We start from the raw sequence: 16,759 nt of genomic DNA, 5'->3' as shown, positions 1-16,759 counted from the left end.
TACTGAGAGTACATTCTTTGTAACATTCTGTAAATTAGAATTTAAGTAGAAATGATGATAGCTTTTCTAGACCTCTCCAGTTTTAGTCTATAGTGTAAAAGCACCTGGACCTACAAATCCCATGTCACAATTAAAACCTCAGATTCTAGATTTCCTTCTAATTATGACTATCCTAATTTCACAAATCTTTCCACTAAACTATATTCAATATTGGCTCCATTCCTACAAACTCCATGACCCCTCCACATTTCACATCACCTGCTTTCTTTCTAAGATATCTTTGGCATGACTGTTTTTGCCTTCATTGTTCCATTGAGTCTTTACTTTACATCCAAACTCAACTGAATACACATTCTTCTCAAGTGCACATGGAACTTTCTCCAGAATAGACCACATACTGGGTCACAAATCGGGTCTGAACTGATAGCAAAAGATCGGGATAGTCCCCTGTATATTCTCAGACCATAATGCCTTGAAATTAGAACTTAATCACAACAAGAAGTATGGAAGGACCACAAACACGTGGAGGTTAAGGACCATCCTGCTAAAAGATGAAAAGGTCAACCAGGAAATTAAGGAAGAATTAAAAAGATTCATGGAAACTAATGAGAATGAAGATACAACTGTTCAAAATCTTTGGGATGCAGCAAAAGCAATCCTGAGGGGGAAATACATCGCAATACAAGCATCCATTCAAAAACTGGAAAGATCTCAAATTCAAAAGCTCACCTTACACATAAAGGAACTAGAGAAAAAGCAACAAATAGACCCCACCCCCAGCAGAAGAAGACAGTTAATTAAAATTCGAGCAGAACTCAATGATATCGAGACCAAAAGAACTGTGGAACAGATCAACAGAACCAGGAGTTGGTTCTTTGAAAGAATTAATAAGATAGATAAACCATTAGCCAACCTTATTAAAAAGAAGAGAGAGAAGACTCAAATTAATAAAATCATGAATGAGAAAGGGGACATCACTACCAACACCAAGGAAATACAAACGATTTTAAAAACATATTATGAACAGCTGTATGCCAACAAATTAGGAAATCTAGAAGAAATGGACGCATTCCTGGAAAGCCACAAACTACCAAAACTGGAGCAGGAAGAAATAGAAAACCTGAACAGGCCAATAACCAGGGAGGAAATTGAAGCAGTCATCAAAAACCTCCCAAGACACAAGAGTCCAGGGCCAGATGGCTTCCCAGGGGAATTCTATCAAACGTTTAAAGAAGAAATCATACCTATTCTACTAAAGCTGTTTGGAAAGATAGAAAGAGATGGAGTACTTCCAAATTCATTCTATGAGGCCAGCATCACCTTAATTCCGAAACCAGACAAAGACCCCACCAAAAAGGAGAATTACAGACCAATATCCCTGATGAACATGGATGCAAAAATTCTCAACAAGATACTAGCCAATAGGATCCAACAACACATTAAGAAAATTATTCACCATGACCAAGTAGGATTTATCCCTGGGACACAAGGCTGGTTCAACACTCGTAAAACCATCAATGTGATTCATCATATCAGCAAGAGAAAAACCAAGAACCATATGATACTCTCATTAGATGCAGAGAAAGCATTTGACAAAATGCTGATCAAAACCCTTCAGAGTGTTGGGATAGAGGGAACTTTCCTCGACATCTTAAAAGCCATTTACGAAAAGCCCACAGCAAATATCATTCTCAATGGGGAAGCACTGGGAGCCTTTCCCCTAAGATCAGGAACAAGACAGGGATGTCCACTCTCACCACTGCTGTTTAACATAGTTCTGGAAGTCCTCGCCTCAGCAATCAGACAACAAAAAGACATTAAAGGCATTCAAATTGGCAAAGAAGAAGTCAAACTCTCCCTCTTCGCTGATGACATGATACTCTACATAGAAAACCCAAAAGCCTCCACACCAAGATTGCTAGAACTCATACAGCAATTTGGTAGCGTGGCAGGATACAAAATCAATGCCCAGAAATCAATGGCATTTCTATACACTAACAATGAGACTGAAGAAAGAGAAATTAAGGAGTCAATCCCATTTACAATTGCACCCAAAAGCATAAGATACCTAGGAATAAACCTAACCAAAGAGGTAAAAGATCTATACCCTAAAAACTAAAGAACACTTCTGAAAGAAATTGAGGAAGACACAAAGAGATGGAAAAATATTCCATGCTCATGGATTGGCAGAATTAATATTGTAAAAATGTCAATGTTACCCAGGGCAATTTATACGTTTAATGCAATCCCTATCAAAATACCATGGACTTTCTTCAGAGAGTTAGAACAAATTATTTTAAGATTTGTGTGGAATCAGAAAAGACCCCGAATAGCCAGGGGAATTTTAAAAAAGAAAACCATAGCTGGGGGCATCACAATGCCAGATTTCAGGTTGTACTACAAAGCTGTGGTCATCAAGACAGTGTGGTACTGGCACAAAAACAGACACATAGATCAATGGAACAGAATGGAGAACCCAGAAGTGGACCCTGAAATGTATGGTCATCTAATATTCGATAAAGGAGGAAAGACTATCCATTGGAAGAAAGACAGTCTCTTCAATAAATGGTGCTGGGAAAATTGGACATCCACATGCAGAAGAATGAAACTGGACCACTCTCTTTCACCATACACAAAGATAAACTCAAAATGGATGAGAGATCTAAATGTGAGACAAGATTCCATCAAAATCCTAGAGGAGAACACAGGCAACACCCTTTTTGAACTTGGCCACAGTAACTTCTTGCAAGATACATCCACAAAGGCAAAAGAAACAAAAGCAAAAATGAACTATTGGGACTTCATCAAGATAAGAAGCTTTTGCACAGCAAAGGATACAGTCAACAAAACTCAAAGACAACCTACAGAATGGGAGAAGATATTTGCAAATGACATATCAGATAAAGGGCTAGTTTCCAAAATCTATAAAGAACTTATTAAACTCAACACCAAAGAAACAAACAATCCAATCATGAAATGGGCAAAAGACATGAAGAGAAATCTCACAGAGGAAGACATGGACATGGCCAACATGCACATGAGAAAATGCTCTGCATCACTTGCCATCAGGGAAATACAAATCAAAACCACAATGAGATACCACCTCACACCACTGAGAATGGGGAAAATTAACAAGGCAGGAAACAACAAATTTTGGAGAGGATGCGGAGAAAAGGGAACCCTCTTACACTGTTGGTGGGAATGTGAACTGGTGCAGCCACTCTGGAAAACTGTGTGGAGGTTCCTCAAAGAGTTAAAAATAGACCTGTCCTACGACCCAACAATTGCACTGTTGGGGATTTACCCCAAAGATTCAGATGCAATGAAACGTCGGGACACCTGCACCCCGATGTTTCTATCAGCAATGGCCACAATAGCCAAACTGTGGAAGGAGCCTCGGTGTCCATCGAAAGATGAATGGATAAAGAAGATGTGGTTTATGTATACAATGGAATATTACTCAGCAATTAGAAACGACAAATACCACCATTTGCTTCAACGTGGATGGAACTGGAGGGTATTATGCTGAGTGAAATAAGTCAATCGAAGAAGGACAAACAGTGTATGTTCTCATTCATTTGGGGAATATGAATAATAGTGAAAGGGAATATAAAGGAAGGGAAAAGAAATGTTGGGAAATATCAGGAAGGGAGACAGAACATAAAGACTCCTAACTCGGGGAAACGAACTAGGGGTGGTGGAAGGGGAGGAGGGCGGGTGTTGGAGGGGAATGGGTGACGGGCACTGAGGTGGACACTTGACGGGATGAGCCCTGGGTGTTTTTCTGTATGTTGGTAAATTGAACACCAATAAAAATTAATTAAAAATAAAAAAAATAATAATAAATAAATAAATAAATAAAAAATAAATAAATAAATAAAAACTCTGGGGAGGGACATATATATATGGGTGGTTCAGTGGTTGAGCATCTGCCTTTGGCTCAGGGTGTGATCCCAGGGTCCTGGGATCCAGTCCCACATGAGGCTCCCCATAGGGAGCCTGCTTCTCCCTCTACTTATGTCTCTGCCTCTCTCTCCGAGTCTCTTATTAATAATTAAACAAAATCTTAAAAAAAAATCTGGGGAGCCTGAATCATCATTTCCATTGGACCATTCTCTATCCTACCACCTCATGCTACATGAAAGATTAGACTATTTTCAATTTTGCTCTTCCTTACCCATTCACTTTGCAATATACTGCAGCCAATACCTACTATTATCACTTCCCCCTTAAAAAAAGCTTTTTTTTCATGATAGATCCCATACCATCTGCCAAATCTAATGGAAACTTCTCTAGTAATTAATAGAATTTGGTGATAAAATAAAAAGCAGCAATTATCAGAAAATAAACTACTTCACTAAAACTCATTAATTTATTATGAAAAATACATTGACAAACACTGTTAATTTACTTGGTATCAGAGCATTTGTTAGGGTTCATAACTATTGAATACATGTATGATAAATATACAAAACATCTAACTTGGGAGTGTACCTATGTGTTTGACATGAGAAAATTAAGATGAATGATTATGAAATTCTGGAATTATCAAAATATTGCCAGTATAATAAAAATAATATGTAAGGCTGAGCCATAAAATTTTTTATGTTATGATTGTGTCAGCAATTCATATGGAGCAACCTAATAATAAATATAATAGCAAAAATCTACTGAGTTCTCACAATGGTAGAGTTTTGCATATTTTATTTGTTTTGTACTTTCAACAATCCTGACCTAGCACTATTTTATCATTTTACCTCTGAATATCCTGAGACTCAGTGGAGTTAAATGAGTTAACTAATGTACCATGATCACACACCTAATAGCTGATGAGGACTACACCAGAGGACAAGTAGTGTGACTCTGGAACCTAGACTTTTAATCACTATCTTCATAATTTTCTTCCTAGAGTGGAGTCGTTGGGATGACCTGGAGGGAATTACATCTTGCAGAAGGAGAGTGTAGTTAAATAAAATGGGTCATGTACAGGGAAACATAGGTCAATTTAACATAGGCTCTAAAGATTTTTGGACATAAAGCAATATTGTAACCTGTCTTATCAATTTCTATGGTTTGTTTTCAGGCTCATAAATAATACATCCATATTGTAAAATTTTCAAAAAACATATTCTTAATAACAAGAGGGATGTGGACAGTGGTCTGCTGTTATTTGTTTAATGACCTCTGCTGAAGGTAGGGAGTCTGAATTGCCAATTTCCATGGTGTAAATATTCTTAGGATGACTAATTTCAAATTAACTGGCTTACAAAATTCCTGAAAGTTTATAAGATCTTTTAATACTTTAATAAATTAACTTCCATGTTTACAACTTCAACATGGCATTTCTTTTGTGTATGGTATAAGGTAGGCATCTATCTTTTCTTTAATCCCATTTATTGAATAAACTGTTTAAGATAATCAATTTGCTATCTCAGATGAAAACTTTATTATTAGGCAGCTTCTGAAGTTTTTAGCACTGGCTAATGTGTTCTTACTGTCTCAGAATAATCTATTCCTTATGGATATAGGAATATGGAATATTCCTATATTCCATAGGATATAGGAATATTCCTTATGGATATAGGAAGTGGATAACAGATTGTTGTGACCTTTATAAAACTAAATCTACAATAGAAATATATCATGAAACACATAAAATTTAGAATTTTCCAGTAGTCACATTTGGAAAAGATAAAACAGATGAATAGACTTTATAGCATATTCTATTTAACCTAATATATCCAAAATATTACAATATATAATCAATATTTTTAATTATTTGATATAGTTTTCATTCTTTTTTATACTAAGTTTTTGAAATCTAGTGTGTATTTTATACTTACAATGTGTTTCATTTTGGACTAGCCACATTTCAAGTGCTCAGTGCCATATCTGTCTAGTGGCTACCATGTTAAACAATGCAACTAAAAGAGAATTTCAGAATTCCCATAGGGAGTCATGCTGATTATAAGTTCTCCAATAGAGGTTGCCACTTAAAACGTAAATAAGTTGGCAGTTACTATTTTTTTTAATACCTCTTCCTTGAATTTTATTTTCCCACTCATGTAACAGACCAATTTTCAGTCATCCCTTATGGCTCTTCTTATATGTCATTCTCCTTTAGAAGCTATTTCTAACTCTTTTCAAGTCTTCTCTTTCTATGTCATGACGCATTTTGGTTTCCCCTTTGAATTCTTTCTCAGGAGCCCTATAACACCTATAAACATATATACTCTAATGGGAATGTGTGATTTACTATTTTGTACCCAAAGGAACATTTATAATTGTTGAAAGAAAGAATTACGTGTTTTGGGCTTCTATCTGCAACACCAAACATAACATGAAGCTGGAACATGGATGTTAAGGTTTTTTTAAATGACCATAAGAACAAATGAATGATTTTAAAACTTAGTACCTTGGTAATATGCAATAGCTCTTCAAAGAAAAAGATTTTGTGTTCCTTCATGAAGAATTTTAAAAACTTAAATCATTTCCTGACTACAGAAAGTATTCAGTTTTATTGTGATCCATATGTGAAACCGTATTTTCACTTTTCCCAGCCTTCATCCACCAATGAGACATACATAACACACACATATTTTCTCTAATTTTATCATAATGAACTCTCTTTTAACATTATCATCATTTCTTCATTTCACTTGGCTGAAAGTCACAATTGTTTTCTAAGACAGTAATGATATTGGAGGTTTAAACATAAATGTTAGATTGTGAAGATTCTTTTCTGGAATATGAATTACCTTTTACATGCTTAATAAATAGTAGTCTTGGATTGTTAAAAATGCCTTTGAAAATAAAGGTCATCATGAAAAAAATGAGTATATTTTCAGCCAATAATTATTAGAATTGCCTTCTCTGTAAGAATAACTGAGATTTACCTGAAGCTGTCATTCCTTATCTCTAAGAAGGAATGTTCCATCTGTGAAAAGTGTTCAACTCTTACAAGAGCTTCCATTTCATCATCAGTAAGACACATTATATCCTGGGTATAACCTCGCTGCAAGCTGGACTTTGATGGCAGAATCATCTTCCTTGAAAACAGCCATTCTGTGGAGTCTCTGAGATCCAGAGATCTCAGGACTCAGATTTGGTGCAGTGACCTTCGTCATGAAGATGAGACAGTAAGTCATTTTTCACTGCCCGTGAAAACTGATCCTGAGAAAACATTCTCTGTTGTCTGATCCAATGTTAGAGATCTGGAAAGTCACATGAGGAAAGGACACTGAACTCAGAACCCACATGGCAGTAGGATCTCAAACTCCGAAAGTAGACTTGGCCTTTCATCCCATTCTTATATCTGCACCAATTAAGGCACTAGGGAGCACCATTAAGCATAAGCACCTTTCTCATTTCCAAAAAATTGCGGCACCACTGATCATCCCCAAAACATAACGAATTTCTCTTCTTTCTTTACCCTTACTACCTACCGTCTTTTCTAGTTTTTCTTGCAATGAGCACCAGTTCATTTGACTGAAAATGTTAAAATACCTATTTGAACCCTATCTCCAATGCTTCAACATTTACTCTTCCCCAGGAAGCTGCCATATTCCTTCCATAGCAATTATGTCTAAATGTATCTCAATTAATGCTTTTTTTATTATCACCTTTTAGAATATAAACATTCTGAGAGCAAGAAAGTGGCCTACAATTTTGATACTATGTCTTCAGTGTGTAAGGGAGTACCCTTACAAAAACACCCAAAACTATTTGTCAAACAAGTAGCTTAAATCAATTACCTCAAATTCAATATATGCAAACAAATATATACTTCCATCAAAATTCATGATATGCTACCATATTTTTCCTCTAATTTATCCTTTGCTTAGTTCTTCATGTGTCACCTGAGTGTTCTTCTAATTTCTCGTTAATCCTGAAAATTTCACTTCCATGCTATTCATTTATCCATTCAGCACTCAGGCCACGCCTCCTGTCCCTTGGACTTCTGTCACAACTTCCCAAATAGGTATCATTCCTTCTTCTCTTTCTCCTCCGGCTCCATTCTACGCATAGTGTAATTCCAGGGCACAGTTCTGAAATACTGTGTGATTGCTGTAGGGTTATGAGTACCTGAAAATGGGGGAATACAAGAAATAGGAGGAGAAGACATTATCTCTCATGCACTTATGACAAGAAATGCTTGTATTATATCAAGGAAGAACCCCCTAATTCATAAAATATGTTGTCAGCCCAATTTACAAGAGAGGTCCTAAAACCTCAAAAAGTAATTCATAAACAAGAACACAGAGATCAGTTAGAAGCAAAGAACCATTTTTATTGACAATAAGTGATTTCCCCAACTGTGAGATGTTAGGATTGCTGGCACATCACAACACAGAATCCAGATTAAGGAAGTACAGAACATTTGGAAATGGTCAGATGATACCACATAGATTCAAGCCATGAGATGCCATACTAAAAGAAAAAATGTTCACTGGAGGAAAAAGGCTCTGTCAAGTATGCAATTTCCTAGGCATAGAAATCTTGGATTTGGAGCCTTGAATCAGCTATCCCACTAAATGCATCCTTTCAGAAGGAACCGGGGCTTGGAGAGTGATGGTCTAACAGCAAAAAGAATAACATCTTCTGTAGCAAAGGGGCCGGTAGCCCCAGCAGCCAGAGCCATATCCACACCCAGAACTGAAGCCTCTTCCACAGCCCCATCCTGAGCCACAGCCACAGCCATAGCCTGAGCCATAGCCACAGCCATAGCCACAGCCATAGCCAGTTCTATAACCACAGCCAGAATAGGGGCCACATCCATAGCCATAGCCGCATCCACAGCCATAGCCACAGGAGTTCCCGTAGTTGCAACACATGTTGTCAGGAGAAGAGAATTCGGGTGGTTTGCAAGTGGATGTGGTGAAGTATGGTCCCTACTTGCCTTGGACCTTTATATACTGTTGGTAATTGGCAGAGCATGCCATTCATTCCCTGACTTACCCAAACAAATATGAAAGCAACTTTCATGTGACAGTCCCTGTCAACAATCAATAATGTCTTGGGAAAAGTGAGCTCATTATTTGGAGTCTCCCATTTTATTTAAAGAGCAGCAATTTAATTCCCTCTGCCAAAGAATTGTCTCAGAATTATGTGCTCTACATACCACTGAGACCCAACTTCAAACCTCCTATCATTTAATGTAACTGATATGACAAGATTGGGGGAATTTAGGACAACTTTGTGCCTCTTGATCTCTCCTCTTGCCCAAAAGAATCTACCTCTTCCCCTAGAGAAGAAAATAACTCCCATCTCCTTTCTGGAATCGTTGCAACATTTTACCAGGCTTCTTGCACCCAGATACCTACTGCAGATACCTACTAGCTCCTTGTGGTTCAAGCCAGGGAAAATGCTAGTATCAGGACAGAGGAGAGTCCTCAACAACATTGAAACATTTGATAAAGAATGTCAAGTGATGAGATTAGAATCTTTAGTTTGTAACTTGGTAGAAATAAATTGGCTTCTCTCTTTACTGATGTCTAATTCCAAATATTTCCTTTCTTTTCATCTAAACCAAGCATCCAAACATTCCATTACCAGACATGCAGCCAATGAAGAGGGAGGAGGAGGAGAAGGAAGGTATTACATTCCCGTTTTTTTTTTGTTTTTTTTTTAATGATATTTTGCTTATCTTGTTTGTCTAGGTTTTACCTATGCCAATTTTCTGAAACAGGCAGATCCAAAATTTAAATTAATTTTTACCGTAAAACTATGACATCTGACTCAGAAGTACAAACTCAGAAGATCATTCCTTCTACTCCACACTCAAATTTCAACAATGAAATCAGTGCCATCTATTCCTTTCTGAAAGCCTTCAACAGGGATTTTCATAATTCTACTGAAACCCTTTTTTGAGAACTTTAATTATTAGACATTTTTCCTTCAGTTGAATGTATTATGACTATTTTTTCTATACTTGGATGCTGGTCTATCTGATCATTGTTAGGTTTCATCTCTAAAAAAAGCACCAAAAAAATACATCTTACTATATTCCTTATTTTCTCTTTTTCTGTCATTCTTGATATTCAAAACTATAAATTCTATAATGCATAAGTTCTCCAGAATAGACCTATTACTTTTCAAGCATCCACCTTCCAATCAAAATAGCCCTGAGCAATTGAAAATGTTTTCTACCTTTATTGCATTGTTTGTAGTACCCCTCCATTCAGATCTCTGGGTATTGAACCATGACGGCCCCAAAAACTCTCTTATTCTGTGCATCCCTGAATCACCACTTAGTTCTGAGTACCAGTACATACTTTGATGTCTATCAATAATTCCCCTATAAAAATAGATACATTAAAACAAATATATGTTCAAGATCAGTGTGCCCCTTGGAAGCTATAAGATATTTGGATACATTCTCACAATGTTCTGATTTCACTGAAGTAGAAAGTCTCAAATGTTCTTTGACTAAAATAGTCTCAAATTTCACATTTTGAAGATGTGTGTTACTTTATGAAGGTATTTTTCCAGAGGCATAAATTATCTTATATGCCTAATAAATGAATGGATATATAAATTACAATATTGATGCTTAATGGATGATGTTCTTCCCTCATTCACAAAGCCTTCAAGGACAGGGATCATAAGAAAACAATGAGTAGACTTTCAAAAACTGTAATTATACAAATTTCATTCTCCTCTTTGTAGGATTTCCCCCCCTCAGATTTACCCAGAGTACAGTCCTCACATCAGACATACAAATATTCCATGTATGAAAACTGCCCGACTCTTTAAGAACCCCTATTTCTTCAAGAGTAGGAGACAGTATATCCTGGACACCATCACATTCTGAGGCTGAGTTTGATGACAGATCTATTCTCCTTGAAACTGGCCATTTTGTAGAGATTCTTGGCTCCAGGGACCTCAGACTCAGATCTTGCAGTGACCCTGGTCATGTAAAAAAAAAATAGGCCCAACGAAACTGAGCCTGACAAGAATTCTATGTGATAGGATACAGTATTAGAGATTTGGAAAGTCAGGTGAGGAAAGGACACTGAGTTCAGAACCCAACCAAGTGGGAGGCTCTCTAACTCAGAAAGCAGACTCAACTGTTCATCTCATTCTTAGATCTGCAACCATTTAGGCACTAGAGTACACCATTAAACACTAGTCCTTGCTCATTTCCATGAAAAATTGTGGCACCACTGATCATCCCCAAAACAATCCATTTCTCTTTATCCTTTACAATTACAGCCCTTTCGAGTGTTTTTTCTTTTTGTAACAAACATTAGTTCATTTGACACAAAATATCAAAATACCTCCTTGAACTCTCTCTCTAATACTTCAATCTTCACTATCTTCTCCAGAAAGCTGTTTTATTCCTTCCATAGCAATTATCTGTCTAAATTTATCTCAAATAATTGTAGTTTTTCTTATTATCACCTACTAGAATATAAATACTCTGAAAGCAGGAAATTCATCTACAGTATGTCTTAAATATCTAGGACATTTCCTTTCAGAAATAATAATAACTTGGGCACCTGGGTGGTACAGTCACTTAAGCAACGAACTCTTGATTTAGAATCAGGTCATGATCTAAGGATACTGGGATGGAGCAAGGTGTCAGGATACCTGCACAGCAGGAGTCTGCTTATCTCCCTCTCTCTCAGACCCCCCTACTCGTGTTCACTCTCTATCCCCCCCCCCCCCCGACAAATAAAATAAATATGTTTGTAAAAAAAAAAACATTCAAACTATTTCTAAAGTAAGTGACTTAAATCAATTTCTTAAACTTAAAAATCCAAACAAATATGTCTATACTTCCATCAAAAACAAATATGTATATACTTTCACATATGATACCACATTTTTCCTCTAATTTATCCTTCCTCTAGTTCTTCATTAGTCTCCTGAGTCTGCTTCTAATTCCTCATTAATTCTGGAAACACTCTCTCCCATGCTATTCCATGGGAGAATATCCATCCATTCAGCACTCAGGCCTCACCTCCTCTCCCTTGGGCTTCTGTCACAACCTCCTGAATAGGTGTCATTCCTTCTCCTCTTTCCCCTCCAGCTCCATTCCAGAGTCAATGTGATTTCCTAGGGCACAGTAGTAAAACACTGTGTGATTTGTGAGTACCTCAGAATGGGGGTGGGGTACAAGACCTAGGTCGGGAAAACATTATCTCTGATGTACCTGTGACAAGAAATGTTCATATTATATCAAGGAAGTGCCCCCACGTTGATGAAATGTATTGTCAGTCCAGTGTTCAAGAGGGATCACCACACCTCAAGAAAGGAATAATTCACAAGCAAGAACACAGAGATTTGTTAGAAGCAAGGAACCATTTTTATTGAGAATAAGTTTTTTGCCCAACTGTAGGACATTAAGATTGCTGGCACAGTCACAACACAGAATCCAGATTAAGGGAGTAAAAACCAACTTTTGGGAAATAGTCAGATGATGCCACACAGCCTCCAGACACAAGAAGCCATGCTAACAAATGTTCACTGGGGCTCAAAGACTCTGTCAAGCATGCAGTTTCCTGGACATAGAAATCCTGGGGTATGGATCCTTGAATCAATTGTCTCTTTAGATGTGTCATTTCAGAAGCTAGTGGTGCTTGGAGAGTGGTGATCTAGCAGCAAGAAGAATAACATCTTCTGTAGCAAAGGGGCCGGTAGCCCCAGCAGCCAGAGCCATATCCACATCCATAGCTGGAGCCTCTTCCACAGCCCCATCCTGAGCCATAGCCATAGCCACAGCCACAGCCATAACCTGAGCCATAGCCACAGCCATAACCTGAGCCATAGTCACAGCCATAGCCAGTTCTATAACCACAACCAGAATAGGGGCCACATCCATAGCCATAGCCACATCCACAGCCATAGCCACAGGAGTTCCCGTAGTTGCAACACATGTTGTCAGGAGAAGAGAATTCGGGTGGTTTGCAAGTGGATGTGGTGAAGTATGGTCCCTACTTGCCTTGGACCTTTATATACTGTTGGTAATTGGCAGAGCATGCCATTCATTCCCTGACTTACCCAAACAAATATGAAAGCAACTTTCATGTGACAGTCCCTGTCAACAATCAATAATGTCTTGGGAAAAGTGAGCTCATTATTTGGAGTCTCCCATTTTATTTAAAGAGCAGCAATTTAATTCCCTCTGCCAAAGAATTGTCTCATAATCATGTACTCTACATACCACTGAGACCCAACTTCAAACCTCCTATCATTTAATGTAACTGATATGACAAGATTGGGGGAATTTAGGACAACTTTGTGCCTCTTGATCTCTCCTCTGGCCCAAAAGAATCTACCTCTTCCCCTAGAGAAGAAAATAACTCCCATCTCCTTTCTGGAATCGTTGCAACATTTTACTAGGCTTCTTGCACCCAGATACCTACTGCAGATACCTACTAGCTCCTTGTGGTTCAAGCCAGGGAAAATGCTAGTATCAGGACAGAGGATAATCCTCAACAACATTGAAACATTTGATTAAAAAAAATGTCAAGTATTGAGATTAGAATCTTTAGTTTGCAACTTGGTAGAAATAAATTGGCTTCTCTCTTTACTGATGTCTAATTCCAAATATTTCCTTTCTTCTCATCTAAGCCAAGCATCCAAACATTCCATTACCAGACATGCAGCCAATGAAGAGGAAGAAGGAGGAGAAGGAAGGTATTACATGGTATTATATGACCTTTTTTTATGATTTTTTGCTTATTTTGTTTGTCTAGGTTTTACCTATGCCCATTTTCTGAAACAGGCAGATCCAAAATTTAAATTAATTTTTACCATAAAACTATGACATCTGACTCAGAAGTACAAACTCAGGAAGATCATTCCTTCTACTCCACACTCAAATTTCAACAATGAAATCAGTGCCATCTATTCCTTTCTGAAAGCCTTCAACAGGGATTTTCATAATTCTACTGAAACCCTTTTTTGAGAACTTTCATTATTAGACATTTTCCTTCAGTTGAATGTATTATGACTATTTTTTCTATACTTGGATGCCAGTCTATCTGATCATTGTTAGGTTTCATCTCTAAAAAAAGCACCAAAAAAATACATCTTACTATATTCCTTATTTTCTCTTTTTCTGTCATTCTTGATATTCAAAACTATAAATTCTATAATGCATAAGTACTCCAGAATAGACCTATTACTTTTCAAGCATCCACCTTCCAATCAAAATAGCCCTGAGCAATTGAAAATGTTTTCTACCTTTATTGCATTGTTTACAGTACCTCTCCATTCAGATCTCTGGGTATTGAACCATGACGGCCCCAAAAACTCTCTTATTCTGTGCATCCCTGAATCACCACTTAGTTCTGAGTACCAGTACATACTTTGATGTCTATCAATATTTCCCCTATAAAAATAGATACATTAAAACAAATATATGTTCAAGAATCAGTGTGCCCCTTGGAAGCTATAAGATATTTGGATACATTCTCACAATGTTCTGATTTCACTGAAGTAGAAAGTCTCAAATGTTCTTTGACTAAAATAGTCTCAAATTTCACATTTTGAAGATGTGTGTTACTTTATGAAGGTATTTTTCCAGAGGCATAAAATATCTTATATGCCTAATAAATGAATGGATATATAAATTACAATATTGATGCTTAATGGATGATGTTCTTCCCTCATTCACAAAGCCTTCAAGGACAGGGATCATAAGAAAACAATGAGTAGACTTTCAAAAACTGTAATTATACAAATTTCATTCTCCTCTTTGTAGGATTTCCCCCCCTCAGATTTACCCAGAGTATAGTCCTCACATCAGACATACAAATATTCCATGTATGAAAACTGCCCGACTCTTTAAGAACCCCTATTTCTTCAAGAGTAGGAGACATTATATCCTGGACACCGTCACATTCTGAGGCTGTGTTTGATGACAGATCCATTCTCCTTGAAACTGGCCATTTTGTAGAGGTTCTTGGCTCCAGGGACCTCAGACTCAGATCTTGCAGTGACCCTGGTCATGTAAAAAAAAAAAAAAACAGGCCCAACGAAACTGAGCCTGACAAGAATTCTATGTGATAGGATACAGTATTAGAGATTTGGAAAGTCAGGTGAGGAAAGGACACTGAGTTCAGAACCCAGCAAAGTGGGAGGCTCTCTAACTCAGAAAGCAGACTGAACTGTTCATCTCATTCTTAGATCTGCAACCATTTAGGCACTAGAGTACACCATTAAACACTAGTCCTTGCTCATTTCCATGAAAAATTGTGGCACCACTGATCATCCCCAAAACAATCCATTTCTCTTTATCCTTTACACTTATTACAGCCCTTTCTAGTGTTTTTTTTTTTGTAACAAACATTAGTTCATTTGACACAAAATATCAAAATACCTCCTTGAACTCTCTCTCTAATACTTCAATCTTCACTATCTTCTCCAGAAAGCTGTTTTATTCCTTCCATAGCAATTATCTGTCTAAATTTATCTCAAATAATTGTAGTTTTTCTTATTATCACCTACTAGAATATAAATACTCTGAAAGCAGGAAATTCATCTACAGTGTGTCTTAAATACCTAGGACATTTCCTTTCAGAAATAATAATAACTTGGGCACCTGGGTGGTACAGTCAGTTAAGCATCCAACTCTTGATTTAAAATCAGGTCATGATCTAAGGATGCTGGATGGAGCTAGGTGTCAGAATACCTGCACAGCAGGAGTCTGCTTATCTCCCTCTCTCTCAGACCCCCCTACTCGTGTTCACTCTCTATCCCCCCCCCCGACAAATAAAATAAATATATCTTTGTAAAAAAAAAACATTCAAACTATTTGTGAAGTGAGTGACTTAAATCAATTTCTTAAACTTAAAAATCCAAACAAATTTGTCTATACTTTCATCAAAATGCACATATGATACCACATTTTTCTTCTAATCTATCCTTCCTCTAGTTGTTCATTAGTCTCCTGAGTCTGCTTCTAATTCCTCATTAATTCTGGAAACACTCTCTCCCATGTTATTCATCCATCCATTCAGCACTCAGGCCACACCTCCTCTCCCTTGGGCTTCTGTCACAACCTCCTGAATAGGTGTCATTCCTTCTCCTCTTTCCCCTCCAGCTCCATTCCAGAGTCAATGTGATATCCTAGGGCACAGTAGTAAAACACTGTGTGATTTGTGAGTACCTCAGAATGGGGGTGGGGTACAAGACCTAGGTCGGGAAACCATTATCTCTGATGTACCTGTGACAAGAAATGCTTGTATTATATCAAGGAAGTGCCCCCACCTTGATGAAATGTATTGTCAGTCCAGTTTTCAAGAGGGGTCACCACACCTCAAGAAAGGAATAATTCACAAGCAAGAACACAGAGATTTTTTAGAAGCAAGGAACCATTTTTATTGAGAATAAGTTTTTTGCCCAACTGTTGGACGTTAAGATTCCTGGCACAGTCACAACACAGAATCCAGATTAAGGGAGTAAAAACCAACTTTTGGGAAATAGTCAGATGATGCCACACAGCCTCCAGACACAAGAAGCCATCCTAACAAATGTTCACTGGGGCTCAAAGACTCTGTCAAGCATGCAGTTTCCTGGACTTAGAAATCCTGGGTATGGATCCTTGAATCAATTGTCTCTTTAGATGTGTCATTTCAGAAGCTAGTGGTGCTTGGAGAGTGGTGATCTAGCAGCAAGAAGAATAACATCTTCTGTAGCAAAGGGGCCGGTAGCCCCAGCAGCCAGAGCCATATCCACATCCATAGCTGGAGCCTCTTCCACAGCCCCATCCTGAGCCATAGCCATAGCCACAGCCACAGCCATAACC

This window comes from Vulpes vulpes, chromosome 15 (assembly GCF_048418805.1).
Source record: "Vulpes vulpes isolate BD-2025 chromosome 15, VulVul3, whole genome shotgun sequence".
In the NCBI taxonomy this organism is placed as follows: domain Eukaryota; kingdom Metazoa; phylum Chordata; class Mammalia; order Carnivora; family Canidae; genus Vulpes; species Vulpes vulpes.
This window is presented reverse-complemented; position numbering follows the sequence as displayed.